Source organism: Meriones unguiculatus, chromosome X (genome assembly GCF_030254825.1).
Source record: "Meriones unguiculatus strain TT.TT164.6M chromosome X, Bangor_MerUng_6.1, whole genome shotgun sequence".
Classification (NCBI taxonomy): Eukaryota; Metazoa; Chordata; class Mammalia; order Rodentia; family Muridae; genus Meriones; species Meriones unguiculatus.
Genome location: NC_083369.1, coordinates 37,854,487 through 37,866,791, shown reverse-complemented (window position 1 = coordinate 37,866,791; position 12,305 = coordinate 37,854,487). Strand labels below are relative to the sequence as shown.

At 39.6% G+C, this 12,305-nt stretch overlaps 1 protein-coding gene and 1 pseudogene across 16 annotated transcripts in view; both read right to left on the bottom strand.

The window, feature by feature from the left end:
* Positions 1-8,484, bottom strand: part of Huwe1 (HECT, UBA and WWE domain containing E3 ubiquitin protein ligase 1) — a 142,319-nt gene extending 133,835 nt beyond the window's left edge. For 5 of the 16 annotated variants that reach the window (XM_060375772.1, XM_060375776.1, XM_060375782.1 and 2 more), the window contains exons 1-3: positions 8,410-8,462; positions 5,769-6,160; positions 2,512-2,651 (exon numbers count right to left, since the gene is read on the bottom strand). The gene's annotated coding sequence lies outside the window, so the exon portion shown is untranslated. Of the gene's footprint in view, positions 1-2,511; positions 2,652-5,239; positions 5,257-5,540; positions 5,674-5,768; positions 6,161-8,100; positions 8,191-8,409 lie in introns of those variants that run through there. The other 11 variants (XM_060375778.1, XM_060375780.1, XM_060375773.1 and 8 more) reach the window with 8 other exon arrangements.
* Positions 5,988-11,959, bottom strand: LOC110542677 (polyglutamylase complex subunit TTLL1-like; annotated as a pseudogene).
* Positions 11,960-12,305: the final 346 nt, after the last annotated feature.

Genomic DNA, 12,305 nt, shown 5'->3' with positions numbered 1-12,305 from the left:
AAAAGAATTTAAGACCCCCTCCACTTTTTACTTTTAGTACCTTTTATTTACCAGTATTGAAAAAGTAAAACTGCTTTCAACATTTAAAATTATATGAACAAAGTGTCCAGGTTGAAAAAAATTTCATATTATCTAGCTCAATCAGCCAAATCAGATCTACAACTTCTATTTGACAGTACTTCATAAAAGTGAAACAAATTCAAACATTCTGTGAAACCACTGTGTCACCATTATGATTCTAAAAGATAAGTGATGAAAACCTTTTAAGGAAACGCAAAGTTGAAAATTATCAGGTTAACACCTCAAACTTGTTTTATGCAGCCACTCCTTTGAAAGCATTTTTATAACCAGAAAACCAAGATGGTCAACAAGTACATCAAGTTTTACCAACTCAACCTCTATGACACATCAACTAAAAAGCTTCCAGAGAATCTTAAGAGCTGAGTTATCCATGACATTAACATATATAAACATTTGGTAACCAGTCATTGAAGAAAGGGGTCAAAAAAACAATACAAGAAAACCGTAAGAGCACAAGCACTTGTGAACTGTCTGCCTTTGGGTCTACCTCTGAGATCACTGCAAAGCAGCCCAACATGGTCACAACTACACAACAGACTTAATGACTTAATCAAGATTGCCCATAAGAGGCAATGTGGAGTGTGAAGGGCAAATATTTTTAAAGCAACTAAGTTTGGCATTTCAATAATACTTTGAACTGGTAGTAAAAAACACAACAAAAGGAGAATTAACAAGCCAACACTGTTTCCACTGTGAACTTTCAGTGTTAAAAAGAGGGTGATTCAAATATTGGAATGCCCACTGTGTACAGCTCTGCACCAGTTTAAGTCTAAGTGATTTTGTTTAAACTAGAGAATTGAAGTGTAAATATTTAATCACTATATCCAACATGGTTAATTTTTTTTTCTGTTGAAAGCATGAAATTGCTAGAATCCCCAAGAAATCCTTTATTTAATATTTAATCAATTTTCAAATAAGAGCTTATTCCTCCAATAATGAACACAGAGCAGAAACACCTGAACTCCTCACTGGTGAGTCCATAATCGTATTTATATAAATCAACATTTTACATCCACGACTTTTCCACTTTCTGCCCTTTTTACTTACAATTCTTACTATTTTAAGCCAGGTAGAAGAACACTTAATTTGCCCACATTTGTATATGAGGCTGGCTGGAGGCTATATGTCCAACTCTCATTTTCTGGTTTTGACCACAGAAAGAGCATAGTACAGACCCAAAATGGCTAACACTGCATAAGCATAATAATTAAACAAAGAAAGGGGGGCAGAAGGGAGTAACAAACTATTTACAGGAACTTATGTAAGGGAAAATTATTTCCAAATGAAATAAAAAGTACAATCCTAGGACAATCAATACTATAATTGAGTATAAAAGCTGAAAGTAACAAAGCCCTCAAAAACTTTTATTATTGGGATTTCAAGAACTGTGCAGTGGCCAGCATAATTCATCAACCGGTTAATGGCAAAGTTCAGGATCAAAAAAGCTAGGATAACACCAAAACAGCGCATAAAAACAACAAAACTACCTAAGATTATTGCAAATACAGATTGGAAAAAAAAAAAAAACATCTTAGACAACAGGTCATTATCTAGAAAACATTAGCTTTTTCTACCAGAAGGCCTGTATTTCAGTGGAACACAGAACCAGGACACAGAACTAAAATCAAGTATCAAATCAAAATACCATAGAAAAAGGAACCCATGACTAGCTATTTTAATATACGGACTAGGCCAGCAGTATCAACTCCAACTGGAATGTAAGAGATTACTACCATTGTCCAATCATAATAGGTTCTCTAGGGTCTTTAACAAGAATGGGTTAGACATCACTATGGGTTATAATTTTCAAATATGAGGAAAATGCAAGACAATTTAAAAAACAAATTGGAAAAAAACGAGACAATGTTTAAAATGGATTTAAAGTCTATATAAACTATTTGGTAAATGGACTTTTCTCTGGACCCTGGTTCAAACAAACTATAAATAAAACAAAATATAAAGGAAAATTTAAAACTAGTGTAATTTCTACTTTTAAATTTTCAATTGTGAAAATTACAGTTATACTGTCAAGAACTTTCTCAATGTATCTAATTTGTATAGATAAAATAACACGACAGGAGAGGTTCATTTCAAAGTAATTCTATGGGAAAGAAAATGCCAAAGGGTAGAACTAGAAAGGCTAAAATTAATAAATGTTAAAAGTACCTGAGTGAGGGGACATCATACTATGTTTAAAAATTTGTAAATAAACTTTAAAATCATGTACTGAGAGTATACATTTAAACAGTTCCTTTTCCCTTTCAGTAATGAGCTCCATCCACTAAAATGTAACAAAAAAACAAACAAGAAAAAAAAAAAACACGCACAATGGAACCAAAGTAGCACAAGCACAAAATGGAAATTCCGGCCCATCTCCATTTCAAGACATAAATTACAAATACCACCCATAAAGATCTAAAGAAAACTAACCTAAAATCACAACCAATCATAGTCATCCTGGTGGGAAATCTGCTGCAAGAGCTTCCTATAACTTCCTGACCAAGTTCTGTTCTGCTGGTTTATTCCACTGAAGCACTAATAAAGCCACTCAGGTCAGGCTCCTGGAGGACCTATAAAATAAAAGGGGTGAGGAGAGAAAGAAGTATGTATTTATTAGAAATGGGTAGTTAACCATTATATCAATAAACACAATCAGTTATTTTTGAAGCAATAGCTCTTGAATGACAATATGCATTTTTGGGACCTGCTTTGAGCAGTAACTAAAGAACCCAGAAACCAAGAGCTGTATAATGTTTCTAATGACACTTAGATAATACCCTTGAAAACTGTTTCAAACAAAAAGATAGCATGTTTAAGAAACTGATACTAAGGAAAAGGCGTGTTTTTCTTAAAAAAGAAAGCTGTATACATTAAAATTATTTTTCACTTTCGTAGGTGCTTTTTGGCTATACTAGAAGACAAACAATAAACATCCTGGAAATTCAGGTTGAACTTTGTCACTGAATTTTAGACAAAGTTTTTATTTGGTACTGTCACTCCTTCCTCTCTTCTCAGAAATCTGCCTAGAATAAATTAAACCTTTTGGGTCATGCCCAGATCATCATTCCCAGATTTACGATAATGCTGAAGGACAAAAGTTAATTGGTTGATTATTACTTAACCCATTGTAAAAGGCACCAAGACAAGAATCTCAAAGGAATGTGACTTATCTTCCAATGAAAGAGGAAATTCATTTACCTAGAGCACTTCCAACTCAAACCCTGAAGCTCAAAACTGAAATCTACATATAGTTATTATCAGACGGTTAGCCACTGTAAAATTTCAATGACTGTACTTCTTTTGCCAACATATTCCTATTTCAACCTTGTCATCCAACCAACATACTTAGGGGGAAAAACACTATCTTGTATTTAGTATTGATCTAACAAAAATACTAACAGTAAGGAAAATTACTCCCAAATCAAATGTTACAAAATTTAAAATGGCAAAAGCACAACAGGAGGTAGTTTATCAAAGAGGCAGCTGTGGTTGCCTTTGGAGGAAAATGCTGGGATTTGGTTAAATCAACCTTCCTAATGCCTTGCCTATAGGTATTATCCTGCTCAAATAAAATGATGCCAAACAAGCCTTCATACTGACCAGAGAGTCTAAATAAATGAGATAAAGACAAAGAAATAAAAACATCTGAAACCTATCTAACAGAAGTTCTCTTTAACACTACAAAATGGTATAGCATGAAATTTCATTACTTTTGTGGGGTCAAGGACAGGACAGATTGTCTTTGAAGGAGTTGGAGAAATGAGCAGGCAAGAGATGAGGCACTCACTTCCAAAAGGTAGAACACCTGGGTGTGGTTCATGACAGAAACACAGCTGGTGGTCATTCCAAGAGAATTTTTCACTCAGTCTTACTCTAATAGAAGCTTCAAAGAGTGGGAATGTATTCTAATATCATGAGCCACTGTTCATACAAAGTGGTTCATAAGGAAAAAATACAAAGCAGATAGGAGTGGATAGGTATTATTCCTAAACGAAAAAATTTACAGCTTAAGTTAACAATTAAAAAAAAAAAAAAAAACTAACTTTTCCCAGGCTATAAAAGCTATAAAGTCTACCAATATATTCTCACATTTAAAAGGTACCCAAATGTATTGTGTTTCTATGAGGCAGGCATTTTACAAATTTTCTAATTCCAGAAACAAACCTTTAAGGTAAGCATTGCTATCCTTGTTATATAGATGAACTGAATCTGAAAAGTAATTTGCCCAAGGTCATGAGTTCAATGTGAACTGGAAGCAAACAATATTTTCTACACCCAGCTGCTTCCCATGAATGGGGAATGTTGGCATCTCCTCAAATCTATGCAACACTGGTGCTAAAAGAAGTAATTCAAATCACGTTATCTACAAAGGAAACACACGATAGGGAATTGTCTCTAACAGGTGATGTGAGGGGAAAGTAAGTAAATTTAAAAAGTGTGACTGTTCAAGGGGTAAAACACACGTAGTGGAAGAAAAATGTACTGGAGGTCTGACACCTCACTAGGGAATTCAGTTCTTGGGGATGGGAGGAAGAGTGGTTGAGAGAGAATTGTTAGGGGAAAGAAGTGACAAGTACTTAAATGTGGCTAACAGTAACAAAAATAACAAAAAGATAGCCACAGATCAACAGAGTACAGAAACAGGAAAGGGGGCGGGTCCCAGGGTTTGTAGAGTGGAAGGGGCTGGAAACACAGAAAGTTTGGTGGAGGGAGGGAACAAGACCACTAAGACTGCAATTATCCAACCACTGACCCATTTATTGTTCTGCCCAAGAATGGTATCAAAGCTTTCAAAGTTGAAGAAACCAGTATCCTGACCCCACGTTACGAATAAAGAGGACCTAAGAAAACGGAAGGTTTCTATGGCTCCATCCACAAAGATGGAAACAAGATAGGCTCTATTAACATCTGCGCCAAAAGCATGGAAGGAGATGGGACAGGCTAGATGATTCAGGCTAGGCTCTAAATTAGGCGTAGGGAGAACAGGGAAATTTTCTACCCTCCCTCCCCAAATAATGTATCCCAATATCCACGTAGCTAAGAGATTTGACAGGGAGATAGAATTTGGGGAGGGGAAGGAGTGAGTACTCTAGTGACTACAAACTAACCCCTCAAACCTTAGCTCAAAACCCATGGGAGCTGGGGAAGTAGAGCCCACCTCGACTCAAGAAAACTAGTGGTTCATATAGGTCGTCGCAAAGGTTGAGCAGCAAGCGCAGAAAAATGATGAGACCAGTCTTCAGCGCGTCCCCTCTTCCACCTTTTAACCTAATCCCCAGCCCACTACCCAATAACTATCGACTCCCTCCCACACTTCCCAACCCGCCCACTGCGCCGACAAAAACGGAGGCGTGGAGCGGTTGGTGGGGCAAAAGCAGGCCCACACGCGGCTAAGGCCGAAGAAATTGTGTCCTTAGCCGGTAAGAAACAGTATGGTCTTCAGTTCAGGAAGGATTTACCGGCACCACGACGTTCCACCATGCGTCATCTCCTTAACGTCTAGTAGAAGCGTCACAAACGCGGATAGCTAACCCCTTGGTACCATGTACTAGCAAGAAAGACATCAGCCTCCGCCGCCATCTTAACAGGCAAGCCGACCCTAGTAACCGGCCCCCCCACTTCCAAGTTATCTCCGCCACCGCTGGCGAATCCCACGAGGACGTAACCCTGCTCCCGCGAGAACTCACCGGCTAAGAACAGCACCACTAGAAGACGCTGCTTTTGCCTCCGCAGCTCCTGCACTCAGTAGCCAACCTCGGCTGCCTTCGCGTGATCCCAGAAGAACCTCCACCGGACCGGGAAAAACTGAACCCCAGCCCGCCCCAGACCTCTCCTTCAACCAGATCCGAAATCGCTACAGCTCCACTCTTACCCCACGCGAAGCGAAAAGCAAATGACGCACAACCTCACGGAGCACTAAGGGGCGGAGCCAATATGCCGCCGCCGGCTCCCGCATGCGCTGTGAGAACTATCGCGATATTACGTTCAGCCTCGGCGAGACGTTCGTAATTCACTGCAGAATGCCGCCCGCGCCTCGCCTTTAGGAAACAGGAGATCTCGCGAGACCGGGTGCACGCTCCTAAAAAGGAGAAAGGCGGGGCTTCGTGAAAATGACTGGGAGTTTTTCGGGGAAAGGGAGGAAGCTCTCGTCCTTTAGTGATCTCGCTTACCACGAGGTTTTCGACCCACTGCGGAGCTTGGTACCAAACATCGCGATGACACAGCTCAGCGCCAAATCTCGGCCATGTCTTGAAAACTACCTCCGCCCCCGATTTAGGTGTCTATAGCCTGTCTAGTGCTTGAGGAAAATTTAAAAAGTCAACCTGTCTATTCTCACGCTTCCATCAGGCTGTACCAATTAGCCAAACTCCATTCTGGAAGCGAAGAAATGAGTATCCATTGTTACCTGCCTCGAAGAATAACATGCTATCCTTAACTAACACATAAAAAGATGTTCAATATCACAATAAACACATAAATGCAAATGAAAACAATGACACAACAGTTTTTGCTCATAACATTGGGGAAAAAAATGTAAAGACCTCTAATATCCATGCTTTTTCCTTCGCCGCACTGCAGGCTAACCTGAATCCATCTTAATCTAAGTAAAGGCTCCCATCATTAGTTTTACCTCCCAAGTCACCAGTTTTAATTACCGAAGCTGTACCTTTGCATTACCAAAACACTCAATAAAGTGGTTTTCTCCAAACAAAGGAGTCTGCCCTCAAAAGCAAATTCAAGCTCGGGGTGGGGAGGTAGGTGCTTGAACATTTTAATATGGCAGTTTTTCCATATCTAACCAACAATGTTTCTCCAATATATCCTGGGACGCAGCCTGGCCCGTTTGTGGGCTTTATCCATTCTAATGCATTGTTCTGCCTATTCTAATTTAAACATGCTTCCTTCAGAGTACAGTATCCCCCACCTTTAGTTATCTTTAAAAACATTTTCTCGGCTATTCTTAGCCTTCCCCCATCATAAACTTTAGAATCGTCAAGTTCCAAAAACTTAGTATATTTATTGGAATTGCATCAACTGTATAAATCAATATAGAAAAATGAACATCACTATAAAATTGAGCCTTCCTATTCAGAAGCATGATATTCCTTCCCTATTTATGCAAATGATCCTCAAAGTTTCATAGTTTACTACCAGATATTTTTATTTTTCTAGGTATTTAGAGTAGGGCTTTTTAGTATTAAATTTTCAAAATGTCCATTGCTTATATATAGAAAGAGTGTCCGTATCTTACTATTCACTTTTGTAATGAGAAAAATAAAAATATGATCAAATATATAGTAATAAGCAGCAAAATGCAAATGAAAGCAACGACGTGATTTTTTACTCTATAACTGTTAAAAATAAACAGTAACAATTCATGTAGGCACTGCTAGGGAAAAATAGGGTTATCTTGTACTACACTGGAGATTGTAAATTATAATGGCCTTTGGGGAAGAGAATTTAGACAAATCTGTTAAAATTCGAAATGCATACACTTTTTGATTCAACAATTACTTCTCCAGAATTTCTCCCACAGGAATACCCTCAGGCATGTGCACGAAACATACACAAACCCATTCATTACTGCACTACTTGCAATAACCCCCACCCCCCAAAGAAAACAAGCTAGTGTACAATAGTCAAGAAACGGTTAAATAAACAGTAGCCCAGGCATACAATGCAGCAATATAAAAATAGAACAAAGTCGGATTCCCTGATACTAAGATCTACAAGACATACTGTTTTAAAAAATTAAAGCAAAAATGTGTGTCCAGTCCATACATATCAGAACACACACACACACACACACACACACATATATATATATATATTATGAGCATGCGCGCGTGTGCGCGCACGCGCGTGTGTGCGTCTAGTAGTAACCATGAAGCCTGCCTGCTCGCCCCTCACCTTCCTTTTCCTCTTGAGGCCGCCTTTCCACAACCCTTAAGAGGAAAACCGAAGGCACCGCCTTTACTCCCTCTCTAGGGCCACTTGGCCAGGGCTAATTGCCGGTACCTCGCATCCCCACTGTTGGCCACTGTCACGCGCGCTGTTCGCTGCTTCCCCAGCTGCCCTGCAGTCCCCAAAGATGCAGCTAGCTCTCTGCTGGAGGCCGCTGAGGTCTGGGGGAGGGGAGAGGAGGAGGGGTTCAAGGAAGGTTGCTGCTGCCGCTTGGCCCCTTCAGCAACCTTTCCCTAAGGCTCTCTAAGGCCGCCACCTTGGAGCCTCGGAGGTGGATCCCGTGGGAACTACCCCCTACCTCGGGAAGTCTAAATCAGCCCGTCCCTCAAGCCCAGGAAGCCGGGAGGAGGGTATGACGCTCACCTCAGCCGCAGGGGCTCAGCGAGGCCTGCAACAACAGCGTGCAGGATGTGATGCCAGTAGCAATCCTGTTCCCCCCCACCCACCCCAACCCCCTCCCTCGACCTCGGTTTATAAATCCTCCCCCCACCCCCTGCGGCTCGCTCACACTGATTTTTAAGGCTCCTCCTACCACGCGATAAGCCCCGCCTCTGTCCCTTGAGGGGGCGCTCTTGCTCCCCTGGTAGTATATTCTGGTCACCTACCGGAGACCTTGCGGGAGCTACTATTAATGGCCCAATGAAGGCAACCTTAGAGGATAGTAGGATCACTAAGGAACTGGGATTTGATTCCTCTACAATGAAATGGTATACATTTTAAAAATTAAGGAATTGGGAGTGAGGGATAAGAGAGCACGATAAGGACCCATTGTGGAGGGTCAGAGAAAGGAATGAGAACCGCAGTGCAAATCTGCAAAACACTTCAGGCGCATAGTACTCCCACTCAAACATTTCTCCTTTGTATTAGGTGAGGTGGCACTGTGATTGGAGGAATCTGTAGAGGATTTACATTTGTAAATGTATACAAATAAAAATGACCTGGTTGGAAATGACCCTGTTAACAGCTATTGGTCTGGGAATAGAATGAAATTGGAGAGTAAAATGATTGGGGATGGAGGGTATTGATTTGCAACTCGGAGTGCTTCAATAAGGTTTGAATTAATACAAATGTATTAATTTGATTTTTAAAGCAAAAATGAAAAGGCACTAGTGAAAGAATCCTTGAGACATTAATTCCAACCTTACAGAACGGTGGTTCATGCCTTGAATTGGAAATCTGCTGAATGGAACTACTCCCTCCTTCCCCGTGGTGCAGTTATACAATAAGTTTTCCGTACAACCTAAGAAGATACACAGAAGGCCTTTTGAGGTGGTCTCATTATATATTCTTAACAACGATGTATTTAGTGAGTGACTAATTATTTTTTAACTAATACCCTATGTTTAAGTCCTATTTGTTATTTTTTAAAAAGCAGACTTGGCTTTTATCATAGCAGACATTGGAAAGGAGCAGGCATGGTTCTGTGCCATCCTTCTATCCACCACCTTGGCTTCAAAAAGGGCTACAAGATAATGAAGACAAGTATATCAACTTTAAACAGTAACTGATCAGAGAGGTACGTATCTTTGCCTGATAAAGCAGCACACAATGGACCTACTTGATGTCTCCAAGAACAAAGGAGACCATAAATTCACCAAGAAAATGGTGGGGACACAAATCTATTCCAAAAGGAAGAAATGCTAAGTAAAATCTTTGTTGTGTTGAGGGAAGCCACTACCAAAGACTGACCTCCTCTTCCCCTTTGTAAAAAATACAGAAAAGAAAGAACTGTTGGTAGGAACTTTCTAATGATGGTGTTTGTAGAAAGAAAGTAGCTCTCCAAAAAAAGTTTCAATGCACTCTCACCTGAAATGTACGAAAATTCTAGTTTATTTAGAATACTTCTATACCCTCACCCCATCCATTTAATAAGCCTGTTCATTGTAGGTTCTGGTCTCTTACAGCATCTGCTTTAATTCTATGTCCATTCTTAATTGTAACCCCTATTTCTTTCTTTCTTCTTCTTCTTCTTCTTCTTCTTCTTCTTCTTCTTCTTCTTCTTCTTCTTCTTCTTTGTTAGCGAGAGAGAGACAGGGTTTCTCTCTGTATCCTTGGCTGTCCTAGGCTCACTTTGTAGACCAGGCTGGCTTTGAACTCACCGAGTTCCACTTGCCTCTGCTTCCTGAGTGCTGGGATTAAAGGCCTATGCCGCTGCACCTGCCTTCTACTGTTAATTTCTTAACCCCTGAAATCTAATTCCACACCTCCAATTCTAAAATCCCATATGTCCCACAGCCTTAGTTTACATTTAAGTTTGCAGCAGTTGCTCATTCTTTTGCTGATTCTATTCCTCCAGTATTAATTTCAACCACTACCATCTCCCCACATATATGTTTTGGTTTTTCTTATTTTAAAAGTCCTAACAAAATATATGAAAGCATAACAAAAACATTAAAAAACTGGACTCTAAACACCTAGAGATAACAATTATTAATGTTTTAATCTTATATTTTTCTTAACATTTATCTACATATTACATGGAATAGACATAGTTATAACAAAAATAACAGTAAATTATTAATGACCTAGTGAATGTCATAATACTGAATATTTGTCTATAATATTTCACCTTTCACAAAAGTGCCTTTATTTATTTACAGAATCCAGGAAAAGATAATCCATATAGGGAAAAAAGGAAATTCCAAAGTCTTCCATCAGTGTCCAAGAAGTGGTCCAAGGGTCTTTCATTTCCAGTAGCAGCTACTTTCAGATCATAAAGCTGAATCTCCCTAAGTTTCTTGAGCAGCTACCATCCATTTAGACCCAAACAGCTTGTCTTGCAACTTCTGAGTTCTTGGTTAGCTTCCGAGATCTCAGTAGACACCTGTCACCCTGGACCAGCTCCTTGTCTGGAGTAGGAACAAGAGAACTTGTTCATTTGCAGTCTGAAATCTTCTTATTGGAGACCACAATGTCAAGGGCGATATTAATCATGTAGTACTTAAAACATGTAATCATTGGTAGTGCAGAATATTGGATTTTAAAGCCTGAAATGGGCCTGAAGGGCTTGAGCCATCTACTTCCATCTCTCCTATTAGAAAGGACTTCAGCTTATCAACAATGAAGATATGGTAGCCTTTGCACTCAAAGTAGTGTTTGTCATTGTTCATCATTGGCACACCTCCTTGAGAAATAGCATACTGATCCAGTGGATCTCATCAAACAGCTTACTTATTAATTCTTTGCCACAGATACTCCCTAGGTAGAGGAGTAGGTTATTTATTATTTCACTTGACCCTAAAATTGTAATCTTCCCTATACTTCTGAACACCTCATTCCCAGCATCCAAGTAAGTGCTCTGAGTGTATTTCACTGTGGGAAACCAGAAAAAAATTTCAGCTAATACAACATAGCTGCCTGTATATGGACACCAAAAGCCTACCAATGAGTAAGAGATAAGTGATGTATAGTGAAATAAGTGATGTATAGTGAATTTCTGAGGGCTTATTGATAAGGAAGATGACTGTGTCTCTGGCTTTTCCACACGATGATTCCTGGTCCAGATGCTGAATAGGCTCTTTCTAAACTCATCCATAAAGAGACTAAAGTTGGGGGCAACAAATCGGTGACTTGAGAAAAATTCAGATACAGATATTGTCCATTCCTATCTTCCTCTTCCAGAAGATTCTCTTCTTTTTCAAGATTCTTGTATCTCTTGATGTTCTTCACCATCAAATTCTTCCAAGTCATCTCATGGTAGTTAGAGAAATGCTTGACTATTTGATTGATGGAGAGCCAGTAGACAGTTTTTAACACTGAACATTTTTTTATGCTTGGTTTGCTCACATATTCAATTAAAGTTCATAAAGTTCTAATCCCTGTTTTCTGTCGCTTAGACCTATCCATTCACCTTAAAGTAGTTGATCAGTAGAGACATCTCAATGTCAGTGACCCATTTTACTCTTCCTCCCATGGTGCATTGGTTCTCTGGGGTGATCAAAGTCCCAGGTTCCTCTCAGAATTTGCTTATTCTAGCCTTTGGATGCCACTTGATGCCAAATTACTATGCTATACTTCCTGTGAGTTCACAAAAGCAGAGAATTGAGTTGGAGGCCTTGCTCCCACCACATCACTACTTTACCACATCGCTACTTGAGTAGTGGAGGGAGGATCCTGCTATCTTAGTAAACCAGCTTATTCTCCTGTCTCTAACATTATTATGACAACATGAAGCATTTCTTCCTTCAGTGTTTATTTAACATAGCTTCTCCCCTTTTATTTTAAAATTTCTTTCCTAAATATGTGTAAATTCATGATCA